Here is a 21,988-nt window from a genome sequence, read left to right on the forward strand (position 1 = left end):
AACAACCCAAAACACGATATAATATATATATCAAACTTGGGTCTTGGTGACGTTATGTTCCTCCTTCACTATCGGCAATATCCTATCTTCCTACCATAAAGGCCAGAAGAAGGAACTGTGGGAACCGAAATTTGCACTGTCGATTACCGTTTAAATAAGAAAACTAGGAAAACCCTAATTTCCCAAAGGACCTGGATATCTGCTAATTACCACACGTCAAGCAATCAGAACACAAGAATAATAACGAGAAAGTATAAGAAATCAAAAAAGAGAGCAAAGAAGATCTTATTCCGAATTTGCGTATGAGCGTTTACAACAAGATATAACCCTGGGCTCGAGAGCTGTCGGCAAGATTCCTAGTTATAGTAACCCTAAGACGGCTAAACCTAATTGAGTCGCAGTTTGAAATAACAAAAACGGAAAATTGCCTAAATTGCTCCAAGTGCTAAGTTTTCTCTGAAAAAGTTCTCTCCCATGCTCCTCGCCTAGGACTCCTTTTATACTAGCTCCAAGATCGGTTTACGCTTTTACTCTTCTGCCCTTAAGCCGTCATAGCATAAAAATGGAGATATTCCATTTTTCCCGATCTTCACAATTATCTTCAAAACTTCCATATTTATCCGCGGAAACTTGACATTTATCCTTCCTTGTGGGCCAAGCGTAAACCGCGCCAAGCGTAAACCGTGCTGCGGTTTACGGGCTTTTGGTTGAGAAATCGTAGGATGGGCCTCGAGTCGTGTTTTAGGTCCCTTTGGGCCGTCTTCCGACTCGACACGTTTAGTACGATATCTTTTTGATAAAGAAACAAACTTTCCGCGGTTTCTAATCCGCGAAGTTTGATCGATGAATTTCGATAGCGGAAAACATGGACTGAGCTTGCTACGGTCTTCGGGAGATAGCATTCGAAGGTTTGACAAGAATGCATGGATTGATGTCTGTCGATGTTCAGAAGAGTTCAATCGCTACACAGCGACCGAACTTCAGCTCGAGCCCGGTCGCTACGTACGACCGAGCGAGACGAGCGCTCGGTCGCTACGTAGCGACCGAGCTTTGGCTTGAGCTCGGTCGCTACGTAGCGACCGAGCTTTGGCTCGGGCTTGGTCACTACGTAGCGACCGAGCGGGACGATCGCTACGTAGCGACCGAGCGGGACGATCGCTCGGTCAGTACGTAGCGACCGAGCTTTGGCTCGAGCTCGGTCGCTACGTAGCGACCGAGCGGGACGATCGCTCGGTCGCTACGTAGCGACCGAGCTTTGGCTCGAGCTCGATCGCTACGTAGCGACCGAGCGGGACGAGCGCTCGGTCGCTACGTAGCGACCGAGCGGGACGAGCGCTCGGTCGCTACGTAGCGATCGAGCCTTGGCTTGAGCTCCGTCGCTACGTAGCGACCGAGCGGGACGATCGCTCGGTCGCTACATAGCGACCGAGCTTTGGCTTGAGCTCGGTCGCTACGTAGCGACCGAGCGGGACCAATGCTCGGTCGCTACGTAGCGACCGAGCTTTGGCTCGAGCTCGGTCGCTACATAGCGACCAAGCGGGACGAGCGCTCAGTCGCGATGTAGCGACCGAGCTTGGGCTCGAGCTCGGTCGCTACGTAGCGACCAAGCGGGACGGACGTTCGGTCGCTGCGTAACGACCTGTTTCGAGCTTTGGTCGGGCATCTCGATTCTTTCTTCCGTAAAGCTTTTTCGTAAGGAAGAATCTATTTCGAAAAGTACTCTTCAGAGAAATTCTTACTTTCTTCCTCGGACGTTTTGAATGTTAAATTTGTCGTAACCGTTTTTGACCCCAACAGTTAGCGTTGTGACTCTAGCGGGCGGAGAGATGACTTTGACAAGTTTAAGTGTATTGGACGAAATTCACATTTTAAACTCCGCGGAAAAAGTTGTCGAGACGATATTCCGAACCCATACTTCTATAAGGAGTGAGCTCTTGTCATTCATTTTCTTCACACCTTCCCTTCTTCATTCCTTCAAAAACCTCTCTAGTTTCATAACTTTCTTTTCAACATGTCTTCCTCCCTAGGTGATAAGAAGGACTCCGACGTCGAGATGGGCGAGGCCACTTCTCCGGCTCCGGTTTTAACTTCTCTGGCGGAAGCGCCGGCTTGTGTTGCCGGTCATCTTTCTTTCCAAGAGAAACTAGTTCGTCGCCAAGCTGAGAAAGAACTAGCTCAAGCTGGCTCCGAGTTTCCGTTTTCTTCCGTGCAGGTCGTTGCCCCGTGTCATGGGACCGAAGTATGGTCCTCTCCCGCAAGCCCTACCTGCGGGATCTTCCACGACTCCGATCCTCGTCGAGGACAAGGAGAAGTCTGCTGACTCTATGCCTCCTGCTCCAGCCAGAAAAGAAATTGTTCTGGCATTGCGTGCTCCTAGCGCTGTCCTGGCTACTCAGCCTAAGAGTCGGAAGAGGAAACTTGCCAAGAGCGGTGACGGGGAGACTTCGCAGCGAGGTGGATCGAGCCTAGTATCGGGACTTCGCGGAAAGGTTTGTCTCTTGTTGGAATTCTCGATCGTCTTTTGTGCATTCTTTTCTTGGACTTAGTCTTAAGAATTTTCACCGTTTGTAGTTCATATCGTTGATCGATGGGATGATCAGCGAATGTGGTTCTGAGACCAGTCGCCTTTCCGGGGAGTTGGTGGAGCTTCAGGGCAGATGGTCCGAAACTGAGGCCATGTTGACGGCTGTCAAGGACTCTCACACTGCGAAAGTGTCGAAGCTCGAGGTTGCGATAGGAGAGCTTGAGAGGGACCTTGGGAAGACGGCGAGTTCTTTGCTTAAGGAAAAGAAGGCCAGGAAGGCCAAATCCTCGGAGGTGCGTCGACTCCAGCGTCAGCTCGAGTGTGACGCGGGGCTAGCACGCCGCGGGATCCAAGAGGCTACGGATGCCCTTCGCGCGGAGTTTCAAGCTCGCTTGGCGAAGATTTCTGCTTCCCTGGGTTCCCTCGAGTGTATCCGGAGCAGGGATCTAGCTTTGGCGACGATTGAGGGCGGGATGTCTGTGGTTCGGTCGTTCCAAAGTGAGACTCCCCCGACCTTGGAGGCCGAAGAGGCCCGACTGTCCGACTGCAAGGGAGATATGGCGGCCGAGGATGGAGATTTTGGTCTCATCCTGGCCGACCTGAAATCCGCATGCTTCCTTCCGACGTGTTCAGAAGACCCAGAGGGGAAAGACCCGATGGTCGGAGAAAACGGAGGTGGCGCGGCTCCAGGCTCGGACGAGGCAGCGGGTGAAGAGGGGGCGTAAGTTTTGAGGATGACTTGGGTTAGATCTCTTGCGAGAGATTTTTTTATGTTTTTACGTTTCGGCCTTGAACGGCCTTGTTTGTATTTTGGGACTGGCCGTGTGTGGCTTTGAATCCCTGCCGCTCCGCGGCTTTCTTTTTATGGTACGATAATCGGATAACGCTTTTTATGAATTTGTGAATAGTGGGGAGGAAGGTGATGAGTTGTCGTCTCATATCCTTCTTCGATTGTGAAATGTTTCATTCGAGATCTGTTTCGAGAGTTCTTCCGCGAGATGTGAACTCTGCGGGGGTGCTGAAGGTGTCGAACATAAACATAGAGGCATGGTTTAAGAATCTCTTATCTTTAGATATCATGCCTTTGAGATGTTAGAGACCAGTGCGCTGGGTTTAGGGCAAGACCTAGGTTTACTTTCGGTTTAAGGATTGTGCGGTGACTAACCGGCTATCGTTTTTCCTGTCGTGATTTTTTTCCTGATTCGTATCGATGTAAAGTCCGCGATAGGTTCTCGGCTTATACGACTTGTTTGATACGAATCGAGCATCTCTCCGGAGACAGGAAGTGCTAGACCAAAATTTCGGATTTCTTTTATAGCGCTATTATCCTTGTGTCGGATGTAAGAGAGTCATCTCCGTGAGATGGCTATGTCTGTTTAGGACGTTTGTGAGTTCGATGTGATCAGCATCGGACTTGGTGGCGCGTGCCGTTGTTTTGAATATTTTGCGCAAAATAAATGTTAATGTGTGCATATATATGTCTTTTTTGTGACGGAGGTTTCGTTTGCTCGGAAGAAATCAACTTTGAGGCATCTTTTGCGACGTCTCGTGATGCTGAAGGTTGCTTCTCCTAAGCGGCCGACTAATTTCCAAAGACCTCGTTCCGATTTTACGGGTGAGGATGTTTTGATAAGTCGAAAACACCAAGAGCGTGGTAAGAAGTTTTTTCGATTTTTTGGGAGTATACGAGTATACGTACCCACTCCCCCCCCTTTTTTAATGGGGGGGGACAGCTGAATTTGCCTTTTGACAAACTGCCTACGTACTCCTTGCGGAGATCAAGCAGTCTCGTAGTTCAGTGATTGCGAGTTGGTCTATTTAGTGATAGTATTTTTTGAGATGCATCGCGTTCTAGGTTCTAGGAATTTTTATGCCTTGCATGTTGGCTATTTCGTAAGAACCTGGTCGGACGACTTTTTCGATTTTATAGGGACCTTCCCAGTTTGCTCCGAGTTTTCCCGCGTTTCGTTCAGCGGTGTTTTGGAAGACTTTGCGAAGGACCAGATCTCCCTGATTGAACCTACGATTCCGTACGTTGAAATTATAGTATTTTGCAGCGGCGTGCTGGTAGTTTTAAATTCGGATGAGCGCTCGATCTCGGCCCTCGTTAATGAGGTCGAGATCATCCAAGACCATAGCATTGTTGAGTTCCTCTCGTTCGGGTAACAACCTTCTTCAAACACCGGGAAATTCTACTTCCACGGGAATCATGCATTCCGTGCCGTATACCAGAGCGAAGGGAGTTTCTCCCGTTGCTCGCCTTGGGGTGGTACGGTGAGACCAGAGGACTCCCTCGAGTTCGTCGGCCCATCTGCCTTTTTTGGCCTCTAAGCGTTTCTTCAGTCCGTCGAGAATGGTCTTGTTGATTGTTTCAGCCTGTCCGTTGCACTGCGGATATCTGGGAGTTGACTTGTTGAGTCGTATCTTCCATTTTTCGCAGAATGCCTCGAATCGAGTGGAGATGAACTGAGACCCGTTATCGGTTACGATCTCGTAAGGAACTCCATGCCTACAGATGATGTTTTTCCATACGAAATTCTCGACTTGGACGTCCTTTATACTTGCGTACGAGTCCGCCTCTACCCATTTTGAGAAAAAATCGGTAAGGACTAGAAGGAAACGCTTTTGCTTTGAATTATGCAGAGGTCCGACAATATCCATGGCCCAGCGCATAAAGGGATAGGGCGATGTGATGGAGGAAAGAACTCCGGCCGGTTGTCGGATGGTTGGTGCATGCCTTTGGCATTTTTAACATTTTCGTGCGAATTTCTCCCAATCTCCGATCATTGTTGGCCAATAGTATCCATGGCGTTTGATTTTTACAGCTAGTGATCTTCCACCGGAATGGTTTCCGCAGGAGCCGGAATGTATTTCCTCCATTACTTTTCTCGCCTTTTCTCCTTCCAGGCACGTCATGAGTGGTCCGGAGAATCTCCATTTTTAGATTTCACCGTCCATTGTTACGTAGCGTGCGGCCTGTGTTTGGACCTTGCGAGCTGCCCATTTTTCGGCTGGCAGTTGCCCATCGACAATGTAGTCTCGAATCGTCTGAAGCCATGGGGTATCACAGCCGTAATCAGATTGCTCCGATGGTGGCGGTATTGCATTTTCTTCTTCCTCGTCATCTTGACCCTCTATGAGATTGCGACGATTGGTGGTCCGATGAACTCGACCGGAATTACCCTTTTGAGTCCTGGATCGAAACTTGATGCTAGGGCCGCGAGGGCATCAGCCTGGACATTCTCGGAACGGGGGATCCGTGTAAGGGCAAAACAGTCGAAGTCTTGAGCTATACCTTGGACCAGTTTGAGGTACGCGTCCATCCTTTCGTCTCTGGCTTCATACTCTCCGCTGAATTGACTGGCCACTAACTGGGAGTCGCAGTAAGCGTGGAGATTACGTATTTTTAAGCCGTGAGCCAAACGTAGCCCTGCGATTAATGCTTCATATTCGGCTTCGTTGTTTGAGGCATGGAATTCCAGCCTGAACGATTGTTCCAAGATCTCGCTCGTTGGAGATGTGAGACGGATTCCGATACCTGATCCTTGCTTGGATGAGGATCCGTCGACGTGGAGGAGCCAGGTGGAATTTGGTTCCTCATTGGTTATTGTTCCTGTTGGAAGTTCGACCAAGAAGTCTGCGAGCACTTGTGATTTTGCGCTCGTCCTCGGTCGGTATTCGATGTCATACTCGCTCAACTCGACCGCCCACTTAGCCAGTCGGCCTGATTGACTTGGGCTATGCAAAATTGTCCGTAAGGGAAAAGTCGTGAGGATGACGATTGTGTGGGATTGGAAATATGGTCTTAGTTTTCGGGCCGATGTTACGACCGCGCATGCCAATTTTTCCATCAATGGATACCTAGATTCGGCATCCAGCAAGGTTTGGCTTATGTAGAAAATAGTTTTCTGCTCCCCGCGTTCTTCCCTGATCAGGACTCCGCTTACGGCCGTTGCCGACACAGCGATGTACAAGAATAAAGGCCCCCCTTCCACGGGTTTTGCGAGGACTGGAGGAGTAGCTAAATAACGCTTCAGCTGTTGGAAGGCGTTTTCGCACTCTTCCGACCATTCGAATTTTTTATTTCCTCGCAGGACGTCGTAGAAGGGCAGGCACTTATCTGTTGATCGTGAAATAAATCGGTTAAGCGCTGCGATTCTGCCGGTCAGTCTTTGGACTTCCCGCTTATTCTTTGGTGAAGCCATCTCGATTAGTGCATTGATCTGTTTTGGATTTGCTTCGATGCCGCGGTATGTGACCAAGTAGCCGAGGAATTCCCCTGATGCCACGGCGAATCTACATTTTGTCGGGTTGAGCTTCATGTTATGGGAATTTAGTTGTGCAAAGCATTCTTCGAGATGTGACACGTGATCTCTTGCTTTGAGGGATTTGACGAGCATGTCGTCGATATAAACCTCCATCGTTTTTCCGAGTTGTTTGGAGAACATTCGGTTCACGAGTCGTTGGTAAGTTGCACCAGCGTTTATGAGGCCGAAGGGAATTACCTTATAGTAATAAGTTCTGCGATCGGTAATGAACGCAGTCTTCTCACAATCGTCGGGATTCATCCTAATTTGATTATAACCTGAGAAGGCATCCATGAAGGATAAGAGTTCGTTGCCCGCTGTTGCTTCTACCAATCGATCGATATGTGGTAGAGGGAAGCTATCCTTTGGACATGCCTTGTTTAGGTCGGTAAAATCCACTCAAACTCGCCACTTCCCGTTCTTCTTTTTGACTACTACGGGGTTGGCGAGCCAGTCCGGGTATCTTACTTCTGTTATCGATCCAACTTTAAGCAATTTTTCGACCTCATCGTTTACTGCGGCAGCACGTTCGGGTCCTAGCTTCCGTCTTTTCTGTTTGACGGGTTTGAATGTTTGGTCAAAATATTCAGCTCGTGACATGTTATGTTAATGTCGATTCCCGGCATATCTTCCGCAGCCCATGCGAAAGTATTAAGGTTGTTTTTAAGACAGGTTATGAGTTCTGTCCTTAGAGAGGTTCGTGGAGATTGGCTCCAATCTCGATGCAGCGTTCTGGGAAGGCTTCGTCGAGACAGATTGTTACCACGGGTTCGCATGTTGGCTCGCGTTTTTCATCTAGAGCTGCGATGCTGCGAGACTGCCAAAAGAATTCTGCTGAATCCTGACTTCGCGTATCTTTGCTGGAGGTCTTTTTCTCCGCTTTTCTAGGAGTGATTTCGAGGATCGGTCTCTTTCGTTTTAGTTTCGCGGTGAAACAGACCTGTGAAACTCTCGGATTTCCCCAAATTACCTCGTAATGAGATCCTAGGACCCTTCTCTGGATGGTTTGGATAGATCCTTGCATAAACGAATCAAAGACTCAAGTTTATCAAGGCTGTGGATCGAATGGTGACACAAGAGGCTGCGGAAAGGCTCCTTGATACTCCTAGACTTAGATCGGATATGACACACCTTTCTAAAGCCCTTGGGCGTTGGATATTACACACCAACAGACTGGATACTACACACCAGACACTCTCTTAACTCGTGAAAGCAAGGGAGAAGAAAACACAAAGGTTTAAATGAAAGAAAACTTGATAGATGCTAGGGTTGCCGAGTTACACATATATATAGTGAAAGGCTTGGAACAGGCTCCAAGCATTTCGAAATTAAAGGAACAGGCTCCTCCAATTAATGTAGAAGTAAAGACACAACTTAGATAGAGTTTTCGAAAATGAAAGACATAAATACTTAGAAATAAAGATAGCATAAGGTTCTTCATGTGGTTTGGTCCGAGAGTATCAACTAGGTGATAAGATAGCAAGACTATGGCCTCGTTAAAAACCTATCATTGCAAAACCCAATGGGACAAAAACAATGATAGGAAAAGAGCACACATAGCTTGCTAGCCTAGATGATACTCAACTTGATGGTAAGATGGCTTGAATGGTGATAAGCGTATCTTGAAGTATCAAGCTTCCTCCAAGACATTCTTCTTGCTCCAAGGACTTCCTGATTAGTCCTCCAATAGCTTCTTTGAGTTTCCTAGCTCTGGCTCGAGTCATGGGACCTTTAGGAATGGTTAAGACCTCATCTTCTTCAGCTGGTTCATCTCTAAACTCGCCATCTCTATCTCCATCAGCTGGCTGGTCCATGATCATATCATCCCCTCCCTCTTGAAAAGGATTTGACCTCAAATCAGGTTCATCTGCAATAAAAGGGATCAAGTCAGTAACATTGAAGCTATTACTCACATCATACTTATCTTGGAGATCAATCTTGTAGGCATTGTTGCTGATCTTCCTTGTGATCTCAAAAGGTCCATCAATTCTTGGCATAAGCTTTGACTTCCTCTCATTAGGAAACCTCTCTTTTCTCAAATGAACCCAAACTTTATCACCCTCCTTAAAGACCATCTCACGCCTTCCTTTGTTGGCATGCTTGACATACTGCTTAGTTTTCTCTTCAATGTTGAGCCTAGCTTGCTCGTGAAGTTGTTTCACCATCTCTGCCTTCTTTTTGCCATCCAAACTGACCCTTTCACACTCAGGTAAAGGGATTAAATCCAAAGGAGAGGTGGGATTGAACCCATAAACAATTTCAAAGGGTGAAAACTTAGAAGCAGAATGCACAGCATGATTATATGCAAATTCACAATGTGGCAGATAATCTTCCCAAGATTTCAGATTCTTTTTAATGAATGCACGCAAGAGTGTTCCTAGAGTTCTATTAACTACTTCAGTCTGTCCATCAGTTTGCGGATGACAAGTAGTGGAGAACAACAACTTAGTGCCTAGCTTAGACCAAAGAGTTTTCCAAAAATAACTAAGAAACTTAGTATCCCTATCAGAAACTATGGTCCTAGGCATACCATGTAAACGCACAATCTCCTTAAAGAACAGGTTAGCTACATGCAATGCATCATCAGTTTTATGACATGCTATGAAATGTGCCATTTTTGAGAACCTGTCAACAACAACAAAGATAGAATCCTTCCCAGTCCTAGTTCTAGGCAATCCAACAATGAAATCCATAGATATGTCATTCCAAGGATGATAAGGAATAGGGAGAGGAGTATACAAACCGTGAGACTGAACCTTAGACTTAGCTTGCTTGCAAGTTGCACATCTCTCACATAGTTTCTCCACATCACTTTTCATCCGAGGCCAAAAGAAATGATCCTGCAAGGTTTTAAGAGTCTTTGCAATACCAAAGTGACCCATGAGACTTCCTCCATGTGATTCCCTAACAAACAAATCTCTCAAAGAGCAATTAGGCACACACAGTCTATTATCATAAAAGAGGAATCCATCATGTCTAAAATAATGTCCAGCAGCAAATTTCTCACAAGAGTTATAAGCTTCTTTAAAATCTGGATCAGATTCATACATCTCTTTAATCTGCTCAAAACCTAACAACTTAGCATCAAGAGTGTTTAAGAGAACATACCTTCGAGATAGTGCATCAGCAACTATGTTTTCTTTACCTTGTTTGTACTTGATGACATAAGGAAATGTCTCAATGAACTCAACCCACCTTGCGTGTCTTTTGCTGAGCTTGTTCTGTCCTTTCAAGTACTTGAGAGACTCATGATCCGTGTGTATCACAAACTCCTTGGGCCACAAGTAATGCTGCCAAGTCTGCAAAGCTCTCACCAAGGCATACAATTCCTTATCATAAGTTGCATAGTTGAGAGTGGCGCCTCCAAGCTTCTCACTGAAATAAGCTATGGGTCTCTTCTCCTGCATAAGAACAGCACCAATTCCAATTCCTGAGGCATCACATTCAATTTCAAAAGTTTTATTGAAATCAGGAAGTATAAGAAGAGGGGCATTAGTAAGCTTCTCTTTTAGGCATTGAAAGGCAAGTTCTTGTGCTTCTCCCCATTTGAATCCAACTTCTTTCTTGATCACCTCAGTCAATGGGGCTGCTATGGTGCTAAAGTCTTTCACAAACCGTCGGTAGAAGCCAGCAAGGCCGTGGAAGCTCCTTACTTCACTTATGGTTTTGGAATTGGCCATTCTTGAATTGCTCTCACCTTCTCCTGATCCACCTTTACTCCATCTGCACTCACAACAAAGCCTAGGAAGACCAAGTTATCCGTACAAAAAGTGCATTTCTTAAGGTTAGCAAACAGTTTTTCTTTTCTCAACACATCAAGAACAGACTTAAGATGATCTATATGCTCTCCTAGGTTCTTACTGTAAACAAGGATATCATCAAAGTATACTACCACAAACAAACCTATGAAAGATCTAAGCACATGATTCATCAATCTCATAAAAGTGCTAGGAGCATTGGTTAATCCAAAAGGCATGACTAACCACTCATACAACCCATGCTTAGTCTTAAAGGCTGTTTTCCACTCATCTCCCTCTTTCATTCTTATTTGATGATATCCACTCTTCAAATCTATCTTAGAAAAGACACTAGAACCATGCAACTCATCAAGCATATCATCTAATCTAGGAATAGGGTGGCGATACTTCACTGTTATGTTGTTGATTGCTCTACAATCAACACACATACGCCAGCTCCCATCTTTCTTTGGAACAAGGAGCACAGGCACAGCACATGGGCTCATACTTTCACGGATATGGCCTTTCTCCATCAGTTCCTCAACCTGCCTTTGTAGCTCCTTGGTTTCCACAGGATTAGTTCTGTATGCTGGTCTGTTGGGAAGAGTAGCTCCTGGTACAAAATCAATCTGATGCTCAATCCCTCGAATAGGTGGCAATCCTATGGGATTATCTTCTGGAAATACATCCTGGTATTCCTGTAAAAGAGCTGACATCTCACTCGGATACACCGGTGTACAATCAGTTAGAGACAAAAGAGATTCTTTAAAGATAAATAAGAGAACCGATTGATGAGAATAAAGAGATCTTTTGATTTCACTAGCTTTAGCATAGAAGTTGTGTTGCTTATCTGGTTTGAGATCAACCTCTTTCTTTTTCTGAAGCTGAAGCTGATCTTCATGCACTTCTTTAGGAGTTAGAGGTACCAAGACAGTTCGCTTGCCGTTGAACTCAAAAGAATGTTTGTTGGTGAAGCCATCATGGATGACACGCCTATCAAATTGCCAAGGCCTTCCCAGTAGTATGTGGCTGGCTTCCATGGGTATCACATCACAGAGAATGTCATCTTCATACCTCCCAATGGTCAAGGGTATAGAGACCTGAGTAGATACCCTCATCTCGCCCTCTTCATTAAGCCATTGCAGCCGGTAAGGTTTAGGATGCTTTTGAGCTTTCAAACCAAGCTTCTTCACCATTGTCTCGCTAGCAACATTAACACAGCTTCCACCGTCGATGATCAGGCTGCAGACCTTTCCTTGCACCAGACAACGTGTGTAGAACAAGTTCTCTCTTTGTTCTTGCTCCTCTGTTTTGTTTTGCAAACTGAGAGTTCTTCTTGCAACCAAAAGTCTACCTTGAACTGGTTCCTCCTCATGCTCAACTTCTGATAGTTCTTGATCAGTCCTTAGTTTCTCATCTTCAGATTCAAACTCTCCATTCTCCAGAAGAATCATAACTCTCTTGTTAGTACACTCATTAGCATAGTGCCCACGCCCTTGGCACTTAAAGCACTTCACATCTCTTGCACGCGAGCTTGTAGCTTCCACTTTACCCTTATCTTTGTTGTAGATGCTACTAGACTTGGATTCTTCTTTTGGCTGTGGCTTGCTCTCCTTTTGATAGCTCGGTTTATCTTCCTTAGAGGTCTGGTATCTATTGGAACCATAGCTGCCACGCGCATAACTTCTTCTCTTAACTTGCTGTTCCACCAAGATAGCTTTGTGTAGCATCTCCTCTATCTCCAAGTAGTGTTGCATCTCCACTCTATCTTGTATCTCACGGTTGAGTCCACCAAGAAATCGTGCCATGGTAGCTTCACTGTCCTCAGATACACAAGCTCTTAGCATAAGCAACTCCATCTCTTGAAAGTATTCCTCTACAGACTTTGATCCTTGTGTGAGCAGTCTCAGCTTTTGATGAAGATCACGGTGATAATGACTTGGTACAAACCTCTTGCGCATCACAGCTTTCATCTCTGCCCATGTTTCAATGGGGAATTCACCATTGCGCCTCTTGTTTGTGACCAACTGATCCCACCAGCTCAATGCATAATCATTGAACTCGGTAGCAGCTACTTGAATCTTCTTAGTCTCTGAGTAATGCTGACAGTTGAAAACGAGTTCGATCTTCTTCTCCCACTCAAGATAGGCATCTGGATCAGCTTTACCATGGAAAGGAGGGATCTTAAGCTTTAATCCTGATAGCTCATTGCGTCTATGCCTCCGGCCCTCATGATCACGTCGAGATCTTCTACTGCTACGTCTTGAACCGGAGCTATGGCTACTTCTCTCATAGAAGTTATCAGTCTCTTCTGATCCAGCATGCTCACGCTGACCTTGTCTGTTTCTTCTTTGCTCATGTCTTGAACCAGATGCTTGTCCTTGCCCATCATGCGGTCTCTGATCATACTTCTCTTCCAGTAACTTCACCATCGCTTCCATCACTTGTTTGGTGATTGCTTCTTGCAGCAATCTATTCCTTCGCACAAAGGTTTCATCATCCTCCTCAGACCCCATTGCTTCCTGATACACGAAAAACTTGAACCAGTAAGTAGTTCAAAAGAATTCAGAACTCAAGATTCAAATAAGGAAACAAAGTATTCAAACAAAGCGGCAAATGAAGATACTTGATCAACACGCGACGATTTGAATTCTATCTTTTCGAAATTGAAACAATAACAGATCAGATTCAACAGATGATGAAATGAGGTAATCAAATCCTGATCTATGATTCTAACAACAGATCGAGTCACACAATCACAAGAAACTTTCGGATCAAGCAAAACGATAACGTAATCGACAAGAATGTGAAAAGGTTTTGTTCAAAACTTGATCGAAATTCTTAGATCTATCAGTATGAGACACGAAACAATCAGATCTAGCAATCCTGATAATGAAACAAGCAGATCAAGTGAGAATAAACACACAAGAACCGATTGATCAAAAATATGAATCGACAAAGAGTAGATCTTAAGAAATCGCAAAAGAGAAATCGAAACTCCCCTTCCAGAGTGCTCTGATACCACTTAATGAGATCCTAGGACCCTTCTCTGGATGGTTTGGATAGATCCTTGCATAAACGAATCAAAGACTCAAGTTTATCAAGGCTGTGGATCGAATGGTGACACAAGAGGCTGCGGAAAGGCTCCTTGATACTCCTAGACTTAGATCGGATATGACACACCTTTCTAAAGCCCTTGGGCGTTGGATATTACACACCAACAGACTGGATACTACACACCAGACACTCTCTTAACTCGTGAAAGCAAGGGAGAAGAAAACACAAAGGTTTAAATGAAAGAAAACTTGATAGATGCTAGGGTTGCCGAGTTACACATATATATAGTGAAAGGCTTGGAACAGGCTCCAAGCATTTCGAAATTAAAGGAACAGGCTCCTCCAATTAATGTAGAAGTAAAGACACAACTTAGATAGAGTTTTCGAAAATGAAAGACATAAATACTTAGAAATAAAGATAGCATAAGGTTCTTCATGTGGTTTGGTCCGAGAGTATCAACTAGGTGATAAGATAGCAAGACTATGGCCTCGTTAAAAACCTATCATTGCAAAACCCAATGGGACAAAAACAATGATAGGAAAAGAGCACACATAGCTTGCTAGCCTAGATGATACTCAACTTGATGGTAAGATGGCTTGAATGGTGATAAGCGTATCTTGAAGTATCAAGCTTCCTCCAAGACATTCTTCTTGCTCCAAGGACTTCCTGATTAGTCCTCCAATAGCTTCTTTGAGTTTCCTAGCTCTGGCTCGAGTCATGGGACCTTTAGGAATGGTTAAGACCTCATCTTCTTCAGCTGGTTCATCTCTAAACTCGCCATCTCTATCTCCATCAGCTGGCTGGTCCATGATCATATCACCTCGACTCCGTTAGGGGTCGGGAACTTGAGGCAAAGATGGTAGGTTGATGGGATTGCGTGCATGGTGTTCAGCCATGGCGTTCCCATGATAACATTGTAAGATGCGGGGCGGTCAACGACTAGAATGTACTGAACAGACAGCCCACATGGGCCAAAATCACCCGAAATGTCCACGGAAAGGGTCAGCGTGCGGAGTCCAAGGACCAACGTGCTGATATGTGTACTGATGGACAGCCACAGACGTCCTGTGTGTACTGACGGACACACACAGACAGCCACAGACGTCCTGTTGGTGCTGAGGGCACACACGGATGTCCTGTGTGTGCTGACGGACACCCACAGACGTCCTGTGTGTACTGAACAGACAGCCTACATGGGCAAAAATAACCCGAACAGTCCACGGGAAGGGCAAGTGTAAGACCCGTTCCTGGTCTCTCGACCCAACTGGATACAAATGCTTACTTATTAATTTATTTGCTTGTCTGATTCATTCTAAGTCTTTTCTTTACTAAGTCATATTCGAATATGAGGTTCATAAACAAAGGGATAGATTGCACAGCGGAATAATAATGTATAAACTTTGTATTACTTAGAAACATGAGATTCAATACACAACTTCTTAACAGTCTCATACACAATCACTAGTTCATCCCTAGCATCATCTAACCACACGTTACACAGCCTCTCACTGACCGAGCCTTCACGGCTCCTTGGCTTGACCAGAACCATCCTGTATGACCCATTCTTGGTCTCTCGACCCAACTGGATACGAATGCTTACTTATTAATTTCTTTGCTTGTCTGATTCATCATTCTAAGTCTTTTCTTTACTAAGTCATATTCGAATATGAGGTTCATAAACAAAGGAATAGATTGCACAGCGAAATAATAATGTATAAACTTTGTATTACTTAGAAACATGAGATTCAATACACAACTTCTTAACAGTCTCATAGAGAATCACTAGTGCATCCCTAGCATCATCTAACCACACGTTACACAGCCTCTCACTGACCGAGCCTTCACGGCTCCTTGGCTAGACCAGAACCATCCTTAGTTCCTTGTGAACCACGTCTGGGTTCTCCATGCTCTTCTCCTTGTCTTGATCTCCCATTCTTGACCGGAGTTAGTTCTCAAACGATCAGAGTCGCCGGAACACAACACCACCACAATCGGCCTTTCTCTTGGTCGGAACTCTCTCTTTCTCTCTTTCTTTCTCTCTACGTTTTTCTCTGAGTATTTTATTCTGGAATTGGATCATGAAATCTACCAGAGAGCCCCCATATTTATAGAAAACGAGGGGGTAAGTCTTGCCCCACGAACAGGCACGACTTTGCTAGCGAATGGGAGCTAGTAGTCCAGCTAGTGGAGCTGACTTAGTAGGGACTGATCAGGAGTGAACTAAACCTAGCTTCGTTGAGCTGGCCGAGCTACTCGTCTACTTCGTCCAGTTACCGTCTTACTCGTCCTAGCTGTCTCTTAGCTTATATAAGGTTAAGTCTAAGTTTCCTTATGTTCTTAACCTTCTTTTTCGACCATGGAACGCTTGCCTTGATGTCCTAAGACTGGCTGGTACGTTTCCTCGAACCATGGCCGTCCTGACAATCCTTTCAAGGATTGGGGGCGTGACACATCCTTAGTTCCTGAAACCACAACCAGATAAGCATTAATCATAACCGAGAATAGAACAGATTGATTCTACAATGCTTTGCTTGGTTCCTAGAACTTAGATAAACCTCAGTAAACATAATCATAAAACGTATGAACCTACCTACCATATCCTATGTCATTCAACCAACCACCCCTTGACTTAGAATCAGATAGATAGTCCAAAATAGATAAACAGAACACACGAACAGATCCGGATCGATGTATCTCCCAGGAATTACCCCAGTCTAGAAAATTCTACCAGAGGTAGATGTATCTCCCAGGAATCACCCCAGTCTAGAACACATGCTCGCAACATATCCTCCAATGTCTGGATCGTTCGTTCAGACTGTCCATCCGTCTGTGGGTGATAGGCTGTACTCATGTTCACTCTTGTTCCTAAAGCCTTTTGGAAAGCCCTCCAGAAGTAAGATGTGAACCTTGAATCCCTATCTGAAACTATTCTTGCCGGCACACCATGTAGTCGGATGATCTCATCAATGTACTTACGTACAATCTGATCTACCCCATCCGACTTTTTGATAGCCAGGAAGTGTGCTGATTTGGTCAGGCGATCAACCACAACCCAAACCGCATCTTTCTTACTCCTCGTGGTAGGGAACCCAGTCACAAAGTCCATTGTGATGTGATCCCATTTCCATTCTGGAATACGCAAGCTTTGCAATAACCCACTAGGCACTTGATGTTTTGCTTTGATGAGTTAGCAAGTGGAACACTTGGCCACCCACTCCGCGACATCTGCCTTCATACGGATCCAATGATAGAACTTCTTAAGGTTCTGGTACATCTTGATCGCACCAGGATGAACCGAGAATATGGACTTATGAGCCTCCCTCATAATCTCTTCCTTTAGACTTCTATCATTAGGAACACTGATCCGACCGTTTACTAGGATGGTACCATCCTTTGCAGTTTGGTACTCCGTCCTATCATTCTGAGCAACCTTGTTCAGGTTCTCGTCCTGACCTTGAGCCAACCAAATTCGGGTAAACAGGTCGGCCTGATTGACCGCCTCTAATCCGAGTGGTTCAGACTCTTTGGTTGATGCGTTCAACCGTAGGGCACGAACCGTACTGTCCAGGTCGTCCTCTTCTCGTTCGGCTGATACGTCGGCCCTTCTCCGGCTCAAGGCATCTGCGACCAGATTAGCCTTTCCCGGATGATAGGTGATATCCAGATCGTAATCAGCTACAAACTCCATCCACCTTCTCTGCCTTAAGTTTAACTCAGGCTGGGTGAATATATACTTAAGACTCTTATGGTCCGTAAGTATCTGAACCTTGGCACCATACAAGTATGATCGCCAAATCTTTAAGGGAACACTACCGCAGCCATTTCAAGGTCATGGGTGGGGTAGTTTCCCTCATGTTTTCTCAACTGCCTTGACGCATAGGCGATGACCTTCCCATGATGGGTTAATACGCAACCTAGTCCTGTTATGGATGCGTCCGTATAAACCTCATAGGGTTGTTCGGCCTCTGGAAGAACCAAAATGGGTGCGCTAGTCAGCATGTCCTTAAGCGCGGAAAAACATTTCCCACACTCCTCAGACCATGTGAACTTAACGTCCTTCCCGGTCAACCGTGTCATAGGCTGAGCCAAGCTTGCGAATCCTTTAACAAACTTTCTATAATAACCTGCCAGCCCTAGGAAGCTTCTTACTTCCGTGGCACTGCGTGGTCGAGGCCAATCCTTGATTGCCCTGATCTTCTCTGGATCCACCGAGACGCCCTCACCAGACACAATGTGGCCGAGAAACCCAATGCTCTTCTTCCAAAAACTGCATTTACTGAGTTTTCATAGAGCTTGTGTTCCCGTAATCGTTCCAGCACAGCTCTCAGGTGTTTCCGATGAGATTCCTCATCCTTGGAGTAAATCAGGATATCATCAATGAAGATGATCACTGATTCGTCCAGGAAGTCTCGGAACACACTGTTCATCATTTTCATGAATGCAGCAGGCGCATTGGTCAGACTGAATGGCATAACCACAAACTCGTAGTGGTCGTACCTGGTCCAGAATGCTGTCTTTCTAATATCATTTGGCTCTATATGGATCGGATGATACCCTGAGGCCAAATCAATCTTAGAAAACCACTTGGCTCCTTTGAGTTGATCCAACAACTCGTCTATTCTGGGCAACGGGTACTTCTTCTTCACAGTAACCATGTTCAACCCTCGATAGTCAATACACAGACGCATGCTACCATCCTTCTTTTTCACAAAGAGGACTGGTGCACCCCAAGGAGAGCTACTTGTACGTACGAACCCCTTGTCCAGCAATTCTTCTAATTGCTTCTTTAGCTCGGCCATCTCGGCCGGAGCCATTCGATACAGACTCTTGGACAGCGGAGCTGTCCCTGGTTCTAGTTCAATCGTAAATGGATCCGACCTATCAGGGGGGACACCCTGTAGCGAACGGAACACATCTGGGAACTCAGACACCAACGGGTCCTTAGATAGATCTTTCTGATCATCAGACCTGCCGTGCTCCATAGTGGTAATTGTGGTCAAATATGCTTCACAACCCCGTCTAAGCATTCGTTCTGCTCGGATTGCTGACACCACTACTCTATCCAGAGCCGGATTCATATTCAGACTTTGGTACTGGATCGGGTGAGGTCCAGTCTCCAACCGTACACATCCTCTGTGGCAGTCGAGAGTGGCCCGATACTTTCCCAACCAATCCATGCCTAGGATCACATCGTGATTCTGTAGGCGCAACACAATCAGATCTATAGGCAGATTTTTCTCCTGGATCATTACCGGGATATTAGTCATGAGCCCTAGTGAGTGCATGATTTGCCCACCGGCCGCCCTCACTAGTCTCGAATTATCCCCAGAACAGAGGCAAAAAAGACCCTTTCCGACCAGTTTCGGGCTCACAAAACTATGTGTAGCCCCTGTGTCGAAAAGTATGTGGGTTTCAACACCACCAATCATGAGGGTACCTATAAGAGACCCACATCAGAATCACCTAGCCACTCTAGGTTCCAGACCAAGCATTCTATTGAATGTAAACAGATAAATTCAGAAATTACCAGAGATCGAATCAAACAATCCAGAAGCACCGTCGTCTCGGGACAGCTCATATATCCTTGGTGTTGTGGTCGGCCTGCTCTGGGTCGACTTTCCCGTGTCTCCACGACCCTTCCCTTGTCCTCCTTGCCGCTTAGGGCATTCACTTTGGAAGTGTCCGCTTTGGCCACAATGGAAACAAGTCCGAGAGCCGCTGCCACTGGACTGGCCTTGAGTCCGGCTTGGTCGAGTGCAATCTCGGATGGAATGATCCAAGCTGCCACATCTCACACAAGCTCCCATGGCTTTCCAGCATTCACCTGGATGGTTCTTACCACACTTGGGACATTCAGGTCGTCCACTTGAGGCCTTGCCTCCGTCAACCTGGTCCCACTTCCTCTTTCGGTCATTAGTCTTACCCGTCGGGACAGACTGCGACTTTGTCTTAAGCTTAGCTTCTTCGGCCAAGTTAGCCTCGAATGAACCGACGAACCTGGACTGTCTCGTCCTCAAGTTGCCTTCTAACAAACCGTCGGAGCCGGTTGAACTCCTCTTCGTACTCACGTACGGCCCTGCGGCCTTGGGTAAGGTCTAGGAATCTACCTTCCAGACGGTCCCTAGCCTCTGCAGGAAATTTTTTGCGGTTGAATTCATTTCCAAAATCCGCAAAACTCTGGAGACTTCCATTGGTGCGCTTGTTCACAGCCAGCCTCCAATTATGCGCGTCCCCTTCCAGGAAGTGAACCGCAATGTCTCTCTTGTAATCCTCGGGACAACGAGTTGAGCTGAAGTTTCAGACTAGCCTACTCCTCCACTCGTCTGCCTCAATAGGATCAGTGCTTCCTGAGAAATGCTTCGTCCCTAGACGGGAGATGTGCTGAAGCAAGCTCAGATAGTCCACCTTTTTCCCGGTCCTTTCTGGTGGATAAATCTCGATCACCTCGACCGTTTCCACAACTTGACCATTGGTGTTGGGGGCGGTCGTAGCCACAGGCGTAGCTTGGCCAACCGAGGAGTTCACTAATGGCGTGAACAGTTGGGCCATAGCCGCCACCTGAGTCCCCATTACCTTCATGGCCTCTAACAAGTCCTCTTTGGACAGTGTTGCGGTTACATTGGCCGTACCATCGGCCACTTTCTCACGCTGGCCACCATCACGGTTAGCGTTCGAGGATTCCATTTCCTCATCACTCTCCTGATGTTCCTGACCATCCCGTTGCGTCCCCGTAAGGTTAGCCTGATCAGTTGGCAACACATCTTCAGCGTTAGCCGCGGCCGGATCGGTTTGCAAACCGGACAGATTAGTTCCATCCATGGCCACTTGGCTAGACTGACCGGCCATTCTCTTACTTTTTCGGGACTTTCCAGATTTGCTTTTACCAGCCTAAGGATTCAGACAATGTTAGTACAAAACATACTAACCATAAACAGAACAAAACAATCCCTAGACTAAGCAATCAAACCTCACCGTGAGACCTAATCAGCTGGCTGCGTGTTTGTGTGTGTGTGGACTACATAACCCAACTATCCTAGAATCAAGCATGCTCTGATACCAACTTGTAAGACCCGTTCCTGGTCTCTCGACCCAACTGGATACGAATGCTTACTTATTAATTTATTTGCTTGTCTGATTCATTCTAAGTCTTTTCTTTACTAAGTCATATTCCAATATGAGGTTCATAAACAAAGGAATAGATTGCACAGCGGAATAATAATGTATAAACTTTGTATTACTTAGAAACATGATATTCAATACACAACTTCTTAACAGTCTCATAGACAATCACTAGTTCATCCCTAGCATCATCTAACCACACGTTACAAAGCCTCTCACTGACCGAGCCTTCACGGCTCCTTGGCTTGACCAGAACCATCCTTAGTTCCTTGTGAACCACGTCTGGGTTCTCCATTCTCTTCTCCTTGTCTTGATCTCCCATTCTTGACCGGAGTTAGTTCTCAAACGATCAGAGTCGCCGGAGCACAACACCACCACAATCGGCCTTTCTCTTGGCCGGAACTATCTCTTTCTCTCTTTCTTTCTCTCTACGTTTTTCTCTGAGTATTTTACTCTGGAATTGGATCATGAAATCGACCAGAGAGCCCCCATATTTATAGAAAACGAGGGGGTAAGTCTTGCCCCACGAACAGGCACGACTTGCTAGCGAATGGGCACCATCGGCCAAGGGTTGTCCCCTTTCGGCCACTTGCATCCCTTCGCCCTTTCTGATTGGGTTTGGGGTCGGTCATAAGCCCAACCCACGCCAGAAGCCTCCTGGACTTAGCCCACGGCCTTGTCCAAAGACCCAACAGCCCATGGCCTCATGGCCGGACCTCACAGCCCGCCACTGACCCGGACCCGGACCATCGGCCTAAAGCCCGAACAGTCCGTCTAGCTGAGATGAGCTGACTCTCAGCTGTCTCAGCTGAGTGATCTAGTAGTCCAGCTAGTGGAGCTGACTTAGTAGGGACTGAGCTGGAGTGAACTAAACCTAGCTTCGTTGAGCTGGTCGAGCTACTCGTCTACTTCGTCCAGTTACCGTCTTACTCGTCCTAGCTGTCTCTTAGCATATAAAGGTTAAGTCTAAGTTTCCTTATGTTCTTAACCTTCTTTTTCGACCATGGAATGCTTGCCTTGATGTCATAAGACTGGCTGGTACATTTCCTCGAACCATGGCCGTCCTGACAATCCTTTCCAGGATTGGGGGCGTGACACATCCTTAGTTCCTGAAACCACAACCAGATAAGCATTAATCATAACCGAGAATAGAACGGATTGATTCTACAATGCTTGGCTTGGTTCCTAGAACTTAGATAAACCTCAGTCAACATAATCATAAAACGTATGAACCTACCTACCGT

The sequence above is a fragment of the Brassica napus genome, unplaced genomic scaffold (genome assembly GCF_020379485.1).
Source record: "Brassica napus cultivar Da-Ae unplaced genomic scaffold, Da-Ae ScsIHWf_430;HRSCAF=661, whole genome shotgun sequence".
Classification (NCBI taxonomy): Eukaryota; Viridiplantae; Streptophyta; class Magnoliopsida; order Brassicales; family Brassicaceae; genus Brassica; species Brassica napus.